The sequence below is a fragment of the Enoplosus armatus genome, chromosome 18, assembly GCF_043641665.1.
Source record: "Enoplosus armatus isolate fEnoArm2 chromosome 18, fEnoArm2.hap1, whole genome shotgun sequence".
Lineage (NCBI taxonomy): Eukaryota > Metazoa > Chordata > Actinopteri > Centrarchiformes > Enoplosidae > Enoplosus > Enoplosus armatus.
The window spans coordinates 8,426,749-8,442,974 of NC_092197.1; positions in this window are offsets into that span (position 1 = coordinate 8,426,749).

A 16,226-nucleotide genomic window follows, 5' to 3' on the forward strand; every position below is an offset into this window, starting at 1 on the left:
AATGAATCTCCGTCTATCTGTCAATACTATATTTTGTTCCAGATGAAAGTGTGAAATATTGATGTGACCATCAGGCACCCTAAGTGTTACCAAATCCGCCAAAATAGCACCACAAAACAATCTTTGAGATAAATACTTGGATAGCAAATGGAAGTTTTGTACACTTCACTTTGAGATAATTTGCTCAAACCGATTTTCTCTTCTCAAAGCCTGACGCAGCCAACACTGCAACAATTTCCTCCACTGGTATTGAGTTTCTATTACAGGCCATGGTTGTAGTTCCTTAACATATTGCAATTATGTCTATCTTTGTAGATATCTCAGGCTTCCTCCTCAGATATTAAAGTGCAACTTTTTTGTCATACTTTTTACCTATGTATATAAAATATCCAATATTGTAGTAGGCATTGACACACACCCACATTTGCTCTGCAAGTTATGCAATATTAATGGAAATACCAAAATGAATCATGTTTTAAATTTCCTGTTCACAGAGGGTGCACGATAGTAATATTTGATACTGTGCTACTGAGAGATCATCCTATAAGATACTGGTGAAACTGACTGCCAGTCTCTTCTTTATCCCTATCAGCTCCTGACACAAGAATATTCACCATTAAAAAAAAAATCACATTGATTTTTTCCCCCCATTGTGATCCCCCAAAATGTTTATAAAAATTCACCTTCTCAATATAGTTGATACATATTGACATTTTTGGCCTTTTTGCAATTTGGTTAATTGTTTGTAGCATATAAAAGTGTCAGTCATCTTCTGGAAGGTCATGTCTACCAGATTGTGAAGACCTTGCAGCAGCTGGATGAAAACAGAAAAATATGTCTGTGTTTGGCAGGTTTATAACAGAATGCTGCCATCAATGAAACTTGCATTCAGTGAAGTTCAAAAGACAAACTTGTAGACTCATTATTTAAAAAAATACTGTTGTCAGAGGCTGACGCAATACATTTTTTCTATAGTTTTTTTTTTCACGTTTATATTGTATTTTATTCTATTTGTACATCTTTCAGGTAATAGTACATTTAATGTACAATTGTCACAAATAATAGGAGAAATAGGAATGACTAAGCTACTTTCAATGTAATGATCAGTGAGGCTGTGAAAAAAACAAAAACGCTCAAGACTGTATGGGAGTTATTCAGAGAAAAAAAACACAATGTAAGTGAGCATAAGGCACTAGAAACCTGTTTGAGGCTTACAGGTTAATGGAAGGAACAGTTCAGGAAGCTTGTGGTTCCTGAATTACTAAAACAAAAGCTGCCTTGACGAGTTGGGACTAGGCATTTGCAAAACAGATTTATTTCACAGTTTACGGTGTAGGCACCTGCTGGTCAAAAGACTTCAGAGCAGGCAAGCCCTAATGTGTTCAAAGGTTGATACAACATAAAATCACAACAGAGTGGGAGATTGATACGCTGTCTTCATCCAATAGACTGTAATGGGGTGCTGTCAGAACGACTTCATGTCAGGCTGTCACTCCAGGCTCTGCTCAGTCAAACCGATGCATTAGTGCTAAAGCAGGGCATTTGTTTTAGCAATTAGAAGCAAGAGTTAAATACTACAAATATTAAAAACTTTTCACAGACTTCATTTAGCTTAAAACATAATGAGTTGCAGGTACTACTACACTCCCCACAACAGAATGTGGCAGGTTGTTTACAGGTGGAAGTTGCAACAGCGATAATTAGTGTGCTTGCTTCAGCAAAGCACATTCATGTTCTCGGATTTACTTCTTGGTTCTTTTGACATCATCTAGCGCCACATACTTTCTTATCTCTTATCTAAACTTCGAAATTGACTTTGAAATGCTGATTTTCTTTTTTGCTAATTGTTTTAGTTGTTGAGATATTTAACTTTTTTGTTCTCTTTATTTTTGCCCCAATTAATGTCAGTGGAGTGCAGATCATCGGAGGAAGAAGCTATGGAATTAAAAAAAAAAAATGAACTGCTCACAATTTTAACTTTTCACACACAAATTATACATCTACATTTTGCCTCCTCTCTCTCAAAATATAAAACTCTAACCCACAGGAGTTACAGGAGCTTTAATGCTTAACTGATGGGTAGAGGACTGTCAAACTCTCATATACATGTAGCCTACTGCCATTGAAATGGAAGGCTGAACCGTTCTCCTCTTTCTCTTTCTGTAGCTTACAGATTCTCACTTAATTTAAATGCTATATATAATTATATCCAGGTACTCCTGTTCCCACTCACAGTGTAAAAATCTAGAGCTGAAGGTTCTAATTTTTGGGGATGTATTGTCTGCATTGAGGGCTTTAAAGGTTCATGTCCTCCTTAAAAGACTATCCATCCCACACAGGTGTATGGCATTTGGCTAATTAGTCTTTTCCTCAGGAAAGCGTGTGCTTGTAGAGGGTCAGTGGTTAGCCTTGTTGCCTCGCTATAAAAAGGTCATTTTAAGGTTGGTCCTTAGTGTGGCCAGCTTTTCTGTTGGTCGATAATGATGCGTCTGGTTGGTTGATATGACGCAATGTTCTGCTTTCAGAAGTCTGTCTAGCTCGCAAAGCTTGTGACGAGCAGTTTCCCTGCCAAAGGTCATGGGTTCAAATCCATCTCTGATCAGCATTTATGTTGGTTGTTTAAGTTACTGCTACCACCACACTACACCCCTCTTACCTTTGGAAGCAATTGAATAAACTTTTTAAGGCTTTTTGATGTGCAGCAAGCATTTCCTTTTAGCCAAAGCAAGCTTTTTTTTTTCCAGAAAATGTGCCTTTTATGCTTCTCAATTAATTTATAATGAGTTCTTTTCATTATTCAAAGTTGTAGGTCATTCATTTTGAAAAGGTTACATTTATAAGAAAGATTAGCAGAGCTGTTGAATATTTAGAATATTTTCTAAGACAGGAATTACATTTGACCTCCCTGTTTTCATAACCTGCTTCTCTTCCATCTGAAACCACACCTGCAGCATGCTTTAAGGTCTGGTTAAACCTGCAATAATGGATTTTTTTGGCCACTTGGGGGGAGCGGAAACGAGTTGTGAACACAACATTGACACATCATCACATTTTAAGTTGATATAAGTGTTGTTTAACCAGCGTTGCGGAGCAACATTATCATGCATTTGGAGTCGTATCTCTGGCCACCTAACCAATATTCGCTCTCTTTTAGCTCTGTTTTTGGTCTCTCACCAGCTCATTGCTATCTGTCTGCTGTTTGGTGCCCAGCAGGTGGTCTACAGAGGCTTTTTATAGATTTGACACCGAAAACAGCTGCCTGCTGTGGGCGAAACTGGCACAATGAGAGCGGAGAGAGTGAAACTGTAAAGTTGCGTGCCAGTCAGCTAAACAATGAGCTGAAATTCGCTATAAAGCTCTGTAAAGCCGAGGGGAGCTTGATCGCCCCTTTTACACTGTTGCATCGTTGTCACATTGTCATTTGACACATTGTTATTATAAAAATATTGATTACAGCCGCTTTCAGCACTGTAGAACTATGTGTATTTGCCAGCTGCCCCTAGCAAACATGAGGCTGTAAGAGATTTGATTAAGAGCTGAAGCAGAATGTGCTAACTGCTGTGAAAATGAATGCAAACAATCCTCCAGTTGTAATGCATCTCAGTGTCTGCTCCCTAAAAGACCTCCTAAATGATGGAGCCTTTTAGTGAAATCAGATTTAGTCCTAATTGGATGACAGGCTCAGGGTGGACTCCCTCAGGATGCTGATGCACATACATGAGCTGGATAAAATAACACATTACAGTATACTGTGATACCATGCAATAACACCATAACAAATACAACTGTTGTGAAACTTGTTGATATTTTGTCAGACAGATGTTGACTCAATGCTGGTGAATTAAGAGGCCATAGTTTTTGTTAAGCAAATACACCAGTAAGTGTCCTTCAATCAGTGTTGGTGTGGGTCTAATTGTCAGCACTGTTTATCTTTGCCAGTGCAGTATTCCTGTGTTTGGCTGGGGCCTGAAACTGGAAAACCTGAATGGCATGCAGCCATTGTTAACGTTACATGATGATTACACCTGCGCTTTTCCTGCAATGACATGTGAAAATGCCCACCCAAAAGGCCTATAAATAGAAGGCCTTATTTTCCATCATTTGTTTTGGACAAAATAGAGTATTTGAGGTAAAAATAAAACAATGCATATCAAATTAAGATGTTTACCCAATTAGCAAGACCAGAATCATGCTTTTTTTCGTCAGAAATGGGAAAGCCACTTAATTACCCTCAGCTCAGATGGACTGTGAGTGAAATCGAAACACTAATAGGAGCTTCTGCTCTCACTCAGAGCCCTAACCACTGGAACCCTTTAAAGGGTCTCTATCTGAGGAATGTCCTGCTGGTTTCCCTGAAGGAATATTCAGGCTGTATAGCCTGTCAGGAGCTTCAAACAGGAGCAAAGACAGAGGCGGTGGCACTCATGATATCTCTTCTGAACACACAGCACAAGAAATTAAAAAAAGATACACTTGGGGTAATGCTTTGCTCCTCAGTGGGGAGCTGGGGTGTTAGATAACACCTCACTTTTCACACAGGTACAAAGCAGATGAGGCGTCGTTAAGACCTGTCATTAATTTGTTTTTGTCAGCATAAAATAAAGGTGATGTGGGGATAGCTAACTCATTTGACTGTCTTAAAAAATGAAGGGTGAATTTATTCATCCCCCCTAAGCGCTGCTTAGGGATTCTAGGCAATATTTGATAATGGCATAGCTGGAGTGCTTGTCAAGATATGTAATCAATTCTGAGTTTTCATCCTAGGGATATGTTGACCCACATTTGTGCATAATTGTATGGCATAGAGCACAGAATGCAGTGTTTTGAAAAAGCACCTCTGTGGGGAAGGAGAAGAAAAAGAAAGGAGATAAAAAAGAAACAAAAGCACAAATTCACACTCAGAGTTATATCCTTATAACTCCAAAAAGTAATGATGCACTTCAAACAGACCAAGAGCCAACTTTTAAAACCCATAGTAAAATGAAGAAGGCTTTGAAAGTAACACATATTTTCTTCCTGTTTTGCTTGAGCCTGTTTTGCTTTCGAACATGGTTGATGGGGCATGAGGAGGAGGAGGAAGGGCATCTGACTGGGCGCTGTTGCAGTCCATCGACTGTTTTCTTCAGAGGGAAAGGTCAGGGGATACAGTACGATGGGACACCTGCTGAAGGTAATCATTAATAAGCCTGCTGTCCTGTCAGCAGCCCCTGGCTTTACCAGATGTGTTCTACTGAAAAGAGGGAAATGTGGCAGGGGTGTCCACACATCATTATACAGCCGTACTGTGGGGCTGTCCTCAACAAACATGCAGCAATGCTGAAGTGTGATTTAGGATACAAGAAACAACACCGAATGTGCTAACTGGCATATCTTGACTGTTGTCAGTTACATGTGTGACCTGTGTGACTGAGAAACCGGATGCCACAGAGCTCCTTCTCCAACCAGGAATGTCTCTCATTTAAAGGTTACCAAGACAACCCTCTCTCATACAATAGATTACCGCCAAGGACAACTGTAAATGTTTGAAACTGGATCCTGTTGCTGTTTTGATGATATGGCAGTCAGCTGCAATGGCTAAAACAAACTACTATCATGCTCTAGTTTATTATGAGTTCACAGTTTGTGCCTCAGCAATTTTTTTCTATTTGATGATGTTACATTAGGAAAAAAGGCAGATTGGCAGCTTTATATCCATGATTCAGTGTCTGGCTTTGCTGCCCTGTCTAAACCCTTCTCCCTTGTTCTCATGTCTCTACCCACTATGCTTCAATTGCAACTTCATGCAAATAAGTCTCCTGTCCTGCAGAGGAGAAAAGGTGGGAAACCAAATTGGATCGAATGTAATTCAGTTCACCGAGCAGGGAATGAATCGATAATGCTGAGAAATGGCTTTCGAAAGAACTAAGGGCCCACCTTGGGTAAGAGGTTTTTTTTCTGTTTACAGCACAACCTGGGCCTGCCTGCTTATGTATTTTACGACAGGTTCATCAAGAATAACAGTACCCACTGTTTCATACCTGACATCTCTTCTCGTGATGTTCACCGTGCAGCACTTCAGAAAATGTCCTGCCTGTTTGCATTCTCAAGTGTGATAGGTCGGCTTGAATGGTTTTTCCATTGACTGCAGATTTGCATTCTCATCTTTGTGTAATGTATTCACGGAATATAGCTGAGCAAACAAATTGGTAAGGTTTGTGTTTACTCTCAGGCCCATCAAGCTACTTATAAGATACAGTGTTTGTATATGTGTACACACAGATGCCTTATACAGTATCCTGCATTTCCACTCAAAATGAAACTTTTATTAAAGCAGTTGTTTTCTCTCACTTTCCTTTTGCCACGTAATTACGAATGGCTTAGAGACCACATGGCATACAAATGATTACACACACTTACTGAATGAATCCAACCTTTTTTGTTTCTACTTATTTTTCTGAATTGAATACAGACAAATAACTGGGTAGCACTTAATTTTCACATTACCAGATAATTAGCACATAATTCTTACACTTGTATTTCTGATGTTATTATGCACTATGTATTGCTCATGTTGCAACAACAAAAGGCACGCAACAGCATAGGGGTGGACACCAATGATCTGAAGGGACCTTGGAGTTAAGCAATTGCTGCTCTATAATAAGAAGAGCCAGAAGAGGTTGTTTGGGCACCTGATTTGGATTCATTTTTCTTGCAAGAATTCCAGGCACTATCGAGAGAGAGGACAACCCAGTAAAGCACCTGGACTACATTAGAGCACTTAGAGATCCCACAGTAGGAGTTGGACGAAGATGTTGGGGTTAATGTGGTTGCACTGTGCCGAAGTAATGCATACTTGGGTATCTGGCTTTAAAATGGATAGCAGGATGCATGGAGCACCCAAGGCTTTATCATGGGGTGTTTCCTGGCCAAGGGGTTTGGAGGCAGTAAAAAGACACCAGTAGTATCAAACTTTAGTTGACATAATTCCTGCAAATTAGCTGTCTCTACAGGATCTGGGATTTTTTTAAATCAGGAGCCACAAACTTTACACAGCAAGGCCCAGTATTAAGCAAGGGGTCCGTGTAACTCTAGTTACTTTTTATGCATGTAAATAACCACAACCTACCTAACAGCAAATCAACCTTGGGCTGAATTGTCTTGTCTTGAAGGCGAACACAAAATTCAGGCAAGACAACAATGTTATTTATTGGGGGGGGGGGGGGGGTCAACAAGACAGCTCAACAAGCTCTATATCTAAGGGTCACTGAATCTGGTGGCTCATGGTGGTCAAACACCTTAGTAAGACACTTTATGTAGTTATTTTCTTTCATTTGTCACCCATTTGTATGTTACAAAAAAGTAGTGAAAAGGGTAGTGTGTGAAGATCTCAAAAACAGCAGCTGTACCTGAGTGCTTGAGCTGACATATCTGCCACTGGTGTCATACCATTCAAATATACTTAGACCACATATCTTGAATAATCATGTTTAGTTAAACAGTAACAGCACTCAGTAGAAAGCAGGTGTACCTAATAAGGTGGCTATGAGTGTATGTCTACAGACTGGGCCTTTGTGTCATTGCTTAGTGTAAATTCTTGCAGATTATAGTTTGCTAGCTATGAAAAGCAGGGATCCATTTGCAGACCATTAGCATTTTGTTTTAACTGTTCCTGACTGTGCCTCTCTGCTTGATTTAGGACAGAAGTGAGAGGGGCAGAGAGAGCAGGAGGGAGAAAAGCAGTCAAATAGACAGGGTGATGCACTGAGTGAGGGGAAGGAAACACAAAAATTAGCTTTTCATCTCATGACAGCCACATCTCAAAAAGAAAGAGAAGGGATAGCAAAGCTGGGGGAAGGGGAGAGCTAAAAGATGCAAAGTGAGAGTTACATAGATGTGGAATATTGCTGGAGGGATCAAGAGGGAGAGGTGGAGGACGTGGGCTGTGAAGGGAAGCAGGGCAGAGTGACAGAAGCAAAAAGACATCACAGTACAGGACCAGAAGGAGAGGAAGGCAGCTACAACCCTCTACACATTAAGAATGACTGGTGAAGAAGAGGTGTAATTAAAGTTCCATTAAGCGATATTAACATTAAATAAATGTCTGTGTAATTAAACTGTCTGCGTAATATGGAAATGTTGCTTGTAGGCGACTGCCAAACCTACAGAGAATCAACACATAGCAGCTTGTAGCGAATTGTTTGGGTTGGTTAGTTATAGTATATATATATATATATATATATATATATAGACACCCATTTACAGCAAACAAGCTCAGAAAAGCTTACGCTACCTGCCTAGTGCGAAATGGCAGACAAAGAAAGCTAAACACCTAAAGATTTTTCTCATGAGTTGTTAGACCAAACCAGAGCTTAAAGGGGATGTTGGAAGGAAAAAATACTACAAAGGCATGCCCATGTTGCTGTTCCTGCTGAATGTGTAATATGTTATTGTGAGCTACTATGACCTTGAAAAGCCTAAACTATGCCAGGGCTAAGTTACTGTGACATTGTCTTGAAGTCTTTTTCTCCTCTAGAAGTGAAAAAAATCCTATAACTACAACAGGCAGAAAAAAAGTGTAGAAGAGACGAAAACATGTAAAAAGCAAGAGTAAAAAAAGAAATGGCGTATGTAGTCAAACCCATTATGCCGTTTTTGGACTGTGCCATTATATCAAATGAAAAATTCAATTGTCTTGAACATAATTTCATATACAATTTCCTTATAATTCTGCCAGAACCATGGTTATTTTGAAACATCATGACCTAAACTGGAATTTTAAGTTGTTATGTTTGTCTGAATAATGGTCGGCCTCTCAATGTGCATTTGTAATAATGAGTTGAATTAAGTTTAAGAGGTAAACCTGATTAATCTGCCGGTTTAGCCATGGACCTCTCTAATGGCACTTGAAAGCACTTATGACAGACATAAAGACAGATGTACCCACTGACTCAAGTCACCATACCCAAGGAGGGCTGTGTTGCCCAGAGCAACACTGTCTGCTGTTCTTCTCTTCGCTCATTGAGAGGCATCCATGACAAACAAGCATGTCCTAAAGCGTGGCTGTGACTGGCTAGCTGCCCTGCTTTCATGTATCCAAGCTCAAAGCTGTGGCAAGAAAAGGCATGAAGAAGAAGTTCGAGTAGGAAGACTAACAAAGTTAGATAGAAAGCAAGGGGAAGAAACAAAGTAGGGGTGAAGGGTTGAAAACAAACAGCACTCACGAACAATGGATTGGAAATTAATGGGTTGGTCATACACACTTAATCTGATGCAGCATTGGCTGTGGCCACCAGAGAGTGTGCGCACAATTAGAATTGTTTTGGGGCACTGATTTTCTGATAGATGGCTACTTAGAGGCCCTATACCTCCTGAATAAGAAACCCAGGGCAGTGTCTGGGGATGTTACATCAATGCTACTCACGTAACATGCAGAAAATAGAGGGGATGACTAGCAGTAGGGGGGAGCCGTGCTATTTGGAGTAAATCCACTGATGTACAATGCACTAAGTGTACATAAGCAGCAGGGGCAAAAAGGGATATGAAGAATGCAGACACAATATAAATGCAGGTACACAGTAACTCAGGAAATAAATATCTATCAATATAAAAGCTTGGTCACCTTGACCAGTTGTTGATTTTTTGATTTTGAAAGTGAAAATAAGTGAATTCAGCCTCTGCAGGAAGCAATTCTTGAACAGGACATACTTAGAAACACCTGCTTTGTCAGAAACCACCGCCTTATTGTTCCTTGTAGCCACCTATCCATTTTTGCATTTTTTTTTCTTTCCACATTTCCCTGCAGAACATCTCTAGTTCAGAAATATTCATAGGTCATTTTTATGCACTGCACCTTTGAGACATAATCACAGATATTCAGTAATAATCTGGGGACTGTGAAGGCCAATGCAAGACCTTAATCTAGTTTAATCACCTTAGTCTAGTAAAGTTTCTGCATGCAGGTCACTGTTGATTCTGTATTATGTGGATCATTCATTGTAACATGGGACATTATGTTCCCTGGATTTGTTGATACTTAAAGATGGGTCTCCCAGCAACCCCAATTTTACAATGTCTGCCGGCAACAGTATTGCTAAGAGGAGCTGAGGAGGAGATGTTGATAGCTGATAAACTACAGAAATTACAGAAGTAGTGTGGAACTGAAAAAATGTTGAAGACCCAAAGAGGTAAACATACTTCCCACACAAAAAGGAGAGTATACTCTATAACACAGACTCTCTATTGGGACATTTGGACACTTGGAGTATCTGTTGCCCATTCAAATCACGGAAAATAGAACTGGGTCGATCTGATTGGAACTCCCATCCCCAAAGAAGAAATCAACTGACCTGTGCAAGTTATGTTTATTGCACCCTAATTAGCTGCTACTTTTTCTAATCTAGTGAGTTTTAATTTATGTACTGCCTAGATACCAATTGTCAGACATAGTGATTTCTTGGAACATAAAAAGAAAGACCTAAAAACCAAGATGACTCCGCTGCTCATCCTGCGTCAGATAGAGCAGATGTAGTCAAAGCCCTGGATTTTAATCTTGTCCTGATGCTTTGGCCAACAGACCGACAGCTCTCTGTAGCACTAAGCCCAGTGCTTTGCTGACCCGTGTGTCTGTGTCAGGATGTGTTAGAGTTCCAGTGTGTGACTTGGTAACAGCTTGCTATTCAGGTTTGGCTCATTGCTTTGAATGGAAAGCGCATGACTTTTTAATGAGTTTTCACATGTGATTCAAGGATGTTCCCCAGTAAGTGATAAATACATTATATATTTATAGAGCCCTGTATTGGTCCAGTTGTATATGAGTGAAACGTTGCCTACGCAGGCAAACAATATAACAAGTTTTTACACGAGATCCGGCTTATTTGGCAGGAATTTCATCTTTGCTACCAGCTTGCCCCAGCGTAGTCAGGGATGATTTAACAACTTTTCACCATATCCCCATTTCTTCACTGCATTAGGAAGAGTCTTTGGAATGGGGCTACCTTGATGACCTCTCATGAAATATTTGGTCTTGAAATCTGAGTTTTTTGAAATGTTTATGTATTGCATACGGGTAGCAGGGTTTTACCTGGCTGAAACTTTAGCGCCAGCTGGACCCGTTCTGGAGGGGGCCGACTGACTGACAGTTTGATGGGGTATGTGACTAGCAGGCAGGTACAGTATGCTCCATACTGTTGGTCTACTGATCAGATGTACAGTGCGTCAATAATTTTGACATTTATATGAACCATCAGACGTTTTGATGTTAATTATATATAGGAGATCACATTCTGTAGGCAGCAAGAGGTTGTGGAGTAATGTTAATCCTGTAAAGCAAAAAGCTTACACACATTTATAATTAGATCCATCACTTTCGAGTGATGCCTCCTCACAGGATCTATGCAGCTCTGTTTATAGCTTGTTGCTTGGAGTCAGTCTGCCACCACTTTCAACAATTCTCTCTGCATAACCAAAATAAGTACTTAAGTCATGGAAATGGATTATTATTGGGGCTTGTCAGTTTATGCAGTTCTGAGCACAGTATTAGCGATGGCCACATCACTGTGGATATGTACTGTATATATAGAATATAACTTACTGAATGCAAGTTAAACTACAAAATACAAAATAGAAATAAAAAAAGAAGTAATTTTAGAACACAGTATTATTATTTCATCATTGTTACTGCGTTACTGCCACGTGTTTTTGATTAAATGTATTTATAAGAGACAATTAAATAAATAAAACCTTAAGAATGTATAAGAATGCTTTGTATCAGTATTAGCTGCTATCCGTCCATCTGCATTTAGCAAGCAAAAGATTCTGATTGATGGTATTGGAAATTTAGCTGACAATGTCCTGATACATTTGATGAAGCTAAGAAAGCTCCCTCCGATACTCCCAATTAATCTCACACTTTGAGTCTGTGGACTGGGTTGCCTTACAAGTCTGGTGTGTACAAAAGCCCCAAAGTGACCAAGTCAGTGAAGAATGTATTTGTGCGTGTGTCCTTCAGGTTTGGGCAACAGAAGGCTGCATTTCAACAGCCTTTGGAACAGTGTTATTGACTTTTATGATGAATTCAGTCTTGAAATTTAGACTTTGAAAGGGGAAGCTCCTGTATTAAGACACAAAATGAACTCGCCTCTGAAAATATTGCTTGTCCTGTGCTGTGAAGTTAGACATAGCTTTGAGCAAACAATACGTTTCTCTCCACTTCTTCCTCAGTTAACCACACCATGTCATTGATTTCGCAGTTTCTCTAGGTGGCATCTGGTGTTCAGTGTAGTCCAAGGCATGTTGGCAAACTTAATAGCTCAACATTCTTAGCATATTGGCTCTTGAATGCTTTCACTGGCTGAAAAAAATGGGTGGTGAAAATGAATGAGTAGCACTGTCTCAACCTTGCTGAAGTGTCATCTGTTGCATGCTCTACTCTTCATCAAAACTGATAATAATATAGTTTTCTACTTGGTTACATTAGGATGATTGATGAATTTAATTATTTAAAAAAAGACTAGCAACACATTATTGCTTAGCATGTTCCCCTTGACCTGTGTATCGCTAAGGTCCTTTGTCTTTGGGTAGTTACTTTTAGAGATGAAAAATATAACAGTGGAGCAGTTTATTTTAAGCATCATTACCTGCTAGTAAATTTGTGCAGTGGTTCATGGATTAAAAAGTTATAATTAGAGCTCAAACAACAGCTCGTGTATAGCCTTCAAACACGTAATGACAAACATTCATTCAGTAAGTAGCTGTGCATTAAAATTGCATTTCCTGTGGACTCTTACGTCTCAGAAGGACTTCCACAGCAAATTAGTAATTCAAACAACCGTGTCGAAAACCGCCACTCTTTCAAAGAACGGCCAGATGGTGAATCTCTCAGCTGACGGCCAGGGAGTGTGTTCTTCTTCACCAAAATGACTCAAACAAGGACACAGCATTAACGGCGAGGAACAAAACAAAACTGAGTCTTGTTTCAATTGAAATAACATAGATTGTTGCCTCTTAAGATAAATGAGAAAATGTTGATGCTGTAAAAACACTCGAATTACATAATTAGAATGACAGCAGTGCTGGACAGTATAAAGGAGAAGGCCATGGATTTGACCACTATGGTTCACCACTAATAGAGGTTTGCAATCACAAAAAGGTCATTCCATTGTGTCCTGGCAAGACAGGGGCTCTTTGAAGGGAGCAATTACAGCATTCACTGCTGCCAGGGCCCTGACTTATTTCTCTTCAGAGAGTGCGCTGTACACATAGTCCATTTTGCTTTTGCCCTATTTACCATCATTCTGTCTTCACATGCTGTTCTGAGATCCTGTTACGACTGCTGTGGCTTCCAGTACAAAGACCTAATTACAGTAATGGCAAGGGATAAACAGATAAACAAGCAAACAGATGAACTGCAGGCCATGGAGGCATTTTGATAATATGTAAACCTCCCACGCGGCTTGCATAAAATCCATCTCAACCAGCCAGTTAACTAGTCAGAAAGACCAGCTAAGGGCTACACCAAAGCAGATTACAAATAAGCATTTATATGATACAGCTCTGTGTAATTATTCAGGAGATGTCCAGTAGTATCATAAAGCATGCCATTAAAATTAAATCAAATTCCATTTCAAATATATTTTTGAATTAGAATTTGAACATGTTTGAACATCTGCATGGGTGCCTATGTGAGATGTGAATATATTCAAAGCATGTGCAGTGAGAGCAGCTCCAGGCAAGATAGCAGAATAGGGAATGGGTGACTAATGAGAACTTGTTTCACCACCGTTTCTCTCTGGGTGTAGTGCTTAATCGTGACTGTGCATCGTGTCCGTCGTTTAACCATGGGACCCTGTCTTCACAATGAAGGGTTAGTTGCAGGTGTTGGAGAAGGATGGCGGAGATCTAGGAATCTGTTGTTGTCCTTGATACTGCATAGTCCACTATTATTGATCCACGGAAAACCACTCAATCATGACTGTGTGCCTTCTGCAGAGCCAGCAAAAATCCTTTGCCTGAAAATGAAGATCCCGAGGAGCAGCCGCCCAAGCACACATTCTTTTTAGATTATACAAAAATGTGTGTATGGTTGCATGCATTTATAGCAATAACATTTTCATTTAATCCTGATCTGTTCAAACATAGGAGAGTTTATTCGGAAACAGCTGCATGTGAATGCATTTTCCCCTTGATAATGTGAAAAGGGAAAAGAAGCTAAGACGCTGCAGCAAATGAAAATGAACAAATTTATGACCTATTCTTACAACCGATGATTCTTTTTCTACACCCACAGCACCATTTAAGCCTACAGTACAGTAATGTTTACCAGCTTCGACTGCGTGTGGCTGGTATTGTTTTCACCTTGTGAGTCTGTGTGTGTGTCATCAAGGGAAAATGTGGTCCTGGAGACACCTACTGTAGGAGGAACTACCACAGAGGCAGTTTTGAGTACTTTGCCAGGTGTTTTTATGTCTGCCTGTCTGTGGACAGATTTCAAGATGGGTGGCAGAGTTCAAAGATGGGTGTGGTCCAAGCAAGGACGCTGGAAGTAAGGGGGGTTGGAAGTAACACATGCTGTTGTGGCTGGTAATAATAGTTTGACTCTGGGCTTCATACTGAAGTAACAAAGATTAAATAATACTACTAAATGATCTTTTATAATAGATTATTTAACGTTTTTAACCGGAGTCACAGTCACGTAGGAGGACATACATTGTCTGGTTCCATTTCTTTTACCGACGAGTAATTGTGTGATTAAGTTAAAAATGTCTGAGTAAAAATTCTCAGTCTCAAGTGTAAAAGAAAGAGAATAAAATAAAAGGACAAAAGTAAGAGGAGAGAGGCAGTGAAGTGAAATATTGACTTGCACAAAAGTACAAAGAGGGATTCTGATCTGTAGAACTCTCAACAGATCAACACCAAGTTGTCGTTGTTGGAGGAGCATGGATATTACAGATTCAGCAACTGAACCTGAACTCTGCACAGAGTACCCCCTAATGGAGGGTAGGTGAGAGGGGAAGCAAAGAGAGGAGAAAGCGCCTGACCTGTTTGGGTTGACGGATGATATCAGTAAGGACAGGCTGTGCCATTTGTCCGACCCAGCACAATGAATTCACTCTTTTGGGGTTATAATTCTTTTAATAAACCAAGCCACAACACTGGTAAGTTTTAAAAGTCTGTTAGGCACTTTGAAAAAAAGCCGGACATTATAAAACAGGGTCTCTACATTGTTATTCATTTTCAGTAGTTTTCAAAGAAGAGATCACTTCTATGACTGGAAGAGCGTGTTACATAACGAACCAGAGCAGCAACATTCAACAGAACAGAATTGCATGTAAATGTCAAACAAAGTTAGATCACCAATATAAGCAAAAATAAAAGTGCAAGGGGCAATCGTGTTATAACTGACTGTTCCCAATGTCCCTTTTTGATTTGCTATATTCAACGGCAGGAGTGAATCTGTGGAGTGCAGTCTGAACTGTATTTGGTTACATTTGCTCATATAAGTGAACATATGGAGAGAGCCCTTTCATCAGCCCTGAATGAATTAACCTGATGAACTGACATGAGCAGAATTTTGATAACGTGAGTAACACATATTCAGAGCTGTGTCCTTCACAGCCACAGAGCAAAAGAGGATAATGCAGTGAAGATTTTAAGCGTATAATGATAAAAATATGCATGAATGTTGAATCTTATTTGACACAACCAGGAGTCCAGTCAAGCAGTTGTTGGCTGACTGCAAAGCAAAAATAAGGTCTACAATCGATCAATCTTACTCGTGAGCAAGACCCTGAGATACTTAAATTCCTCATGTAGGGCAACAACTCAATCCCAGCTGGGCACTGAGGTGGGAGCATGCCACCTTGTTCTGGCAAAGCACTGTGGCCTCAGACACAGCTGACTACAAACCACCCGAAGAAGGAACTGAGAACACACTGACTTAGTGCCAAGAACGTGGACATGATTCTTAACTTTGGTCAAACCAGAACACAATAATAAAAATAAGGCAGTTGTGAGTTTGAACAGAAATGGTGTTTCTTATCAAGTGAGATTGTCCGCTTAAACTGATCAATCATTTTGTCTATAACAAAGTGAGAATACGGAGAAAAGTCCCCGTCACTATTTCCCAGCGCTGAGGTGATGGCGATAAATCACCCCAAAGACATTCAATGAACAACAGTATGAAGCAGAGAAAAGCAGCAAAATCCTCACATTTGAGAAACTGCAACCTGAGGATGGGCTGCATTTTCTTC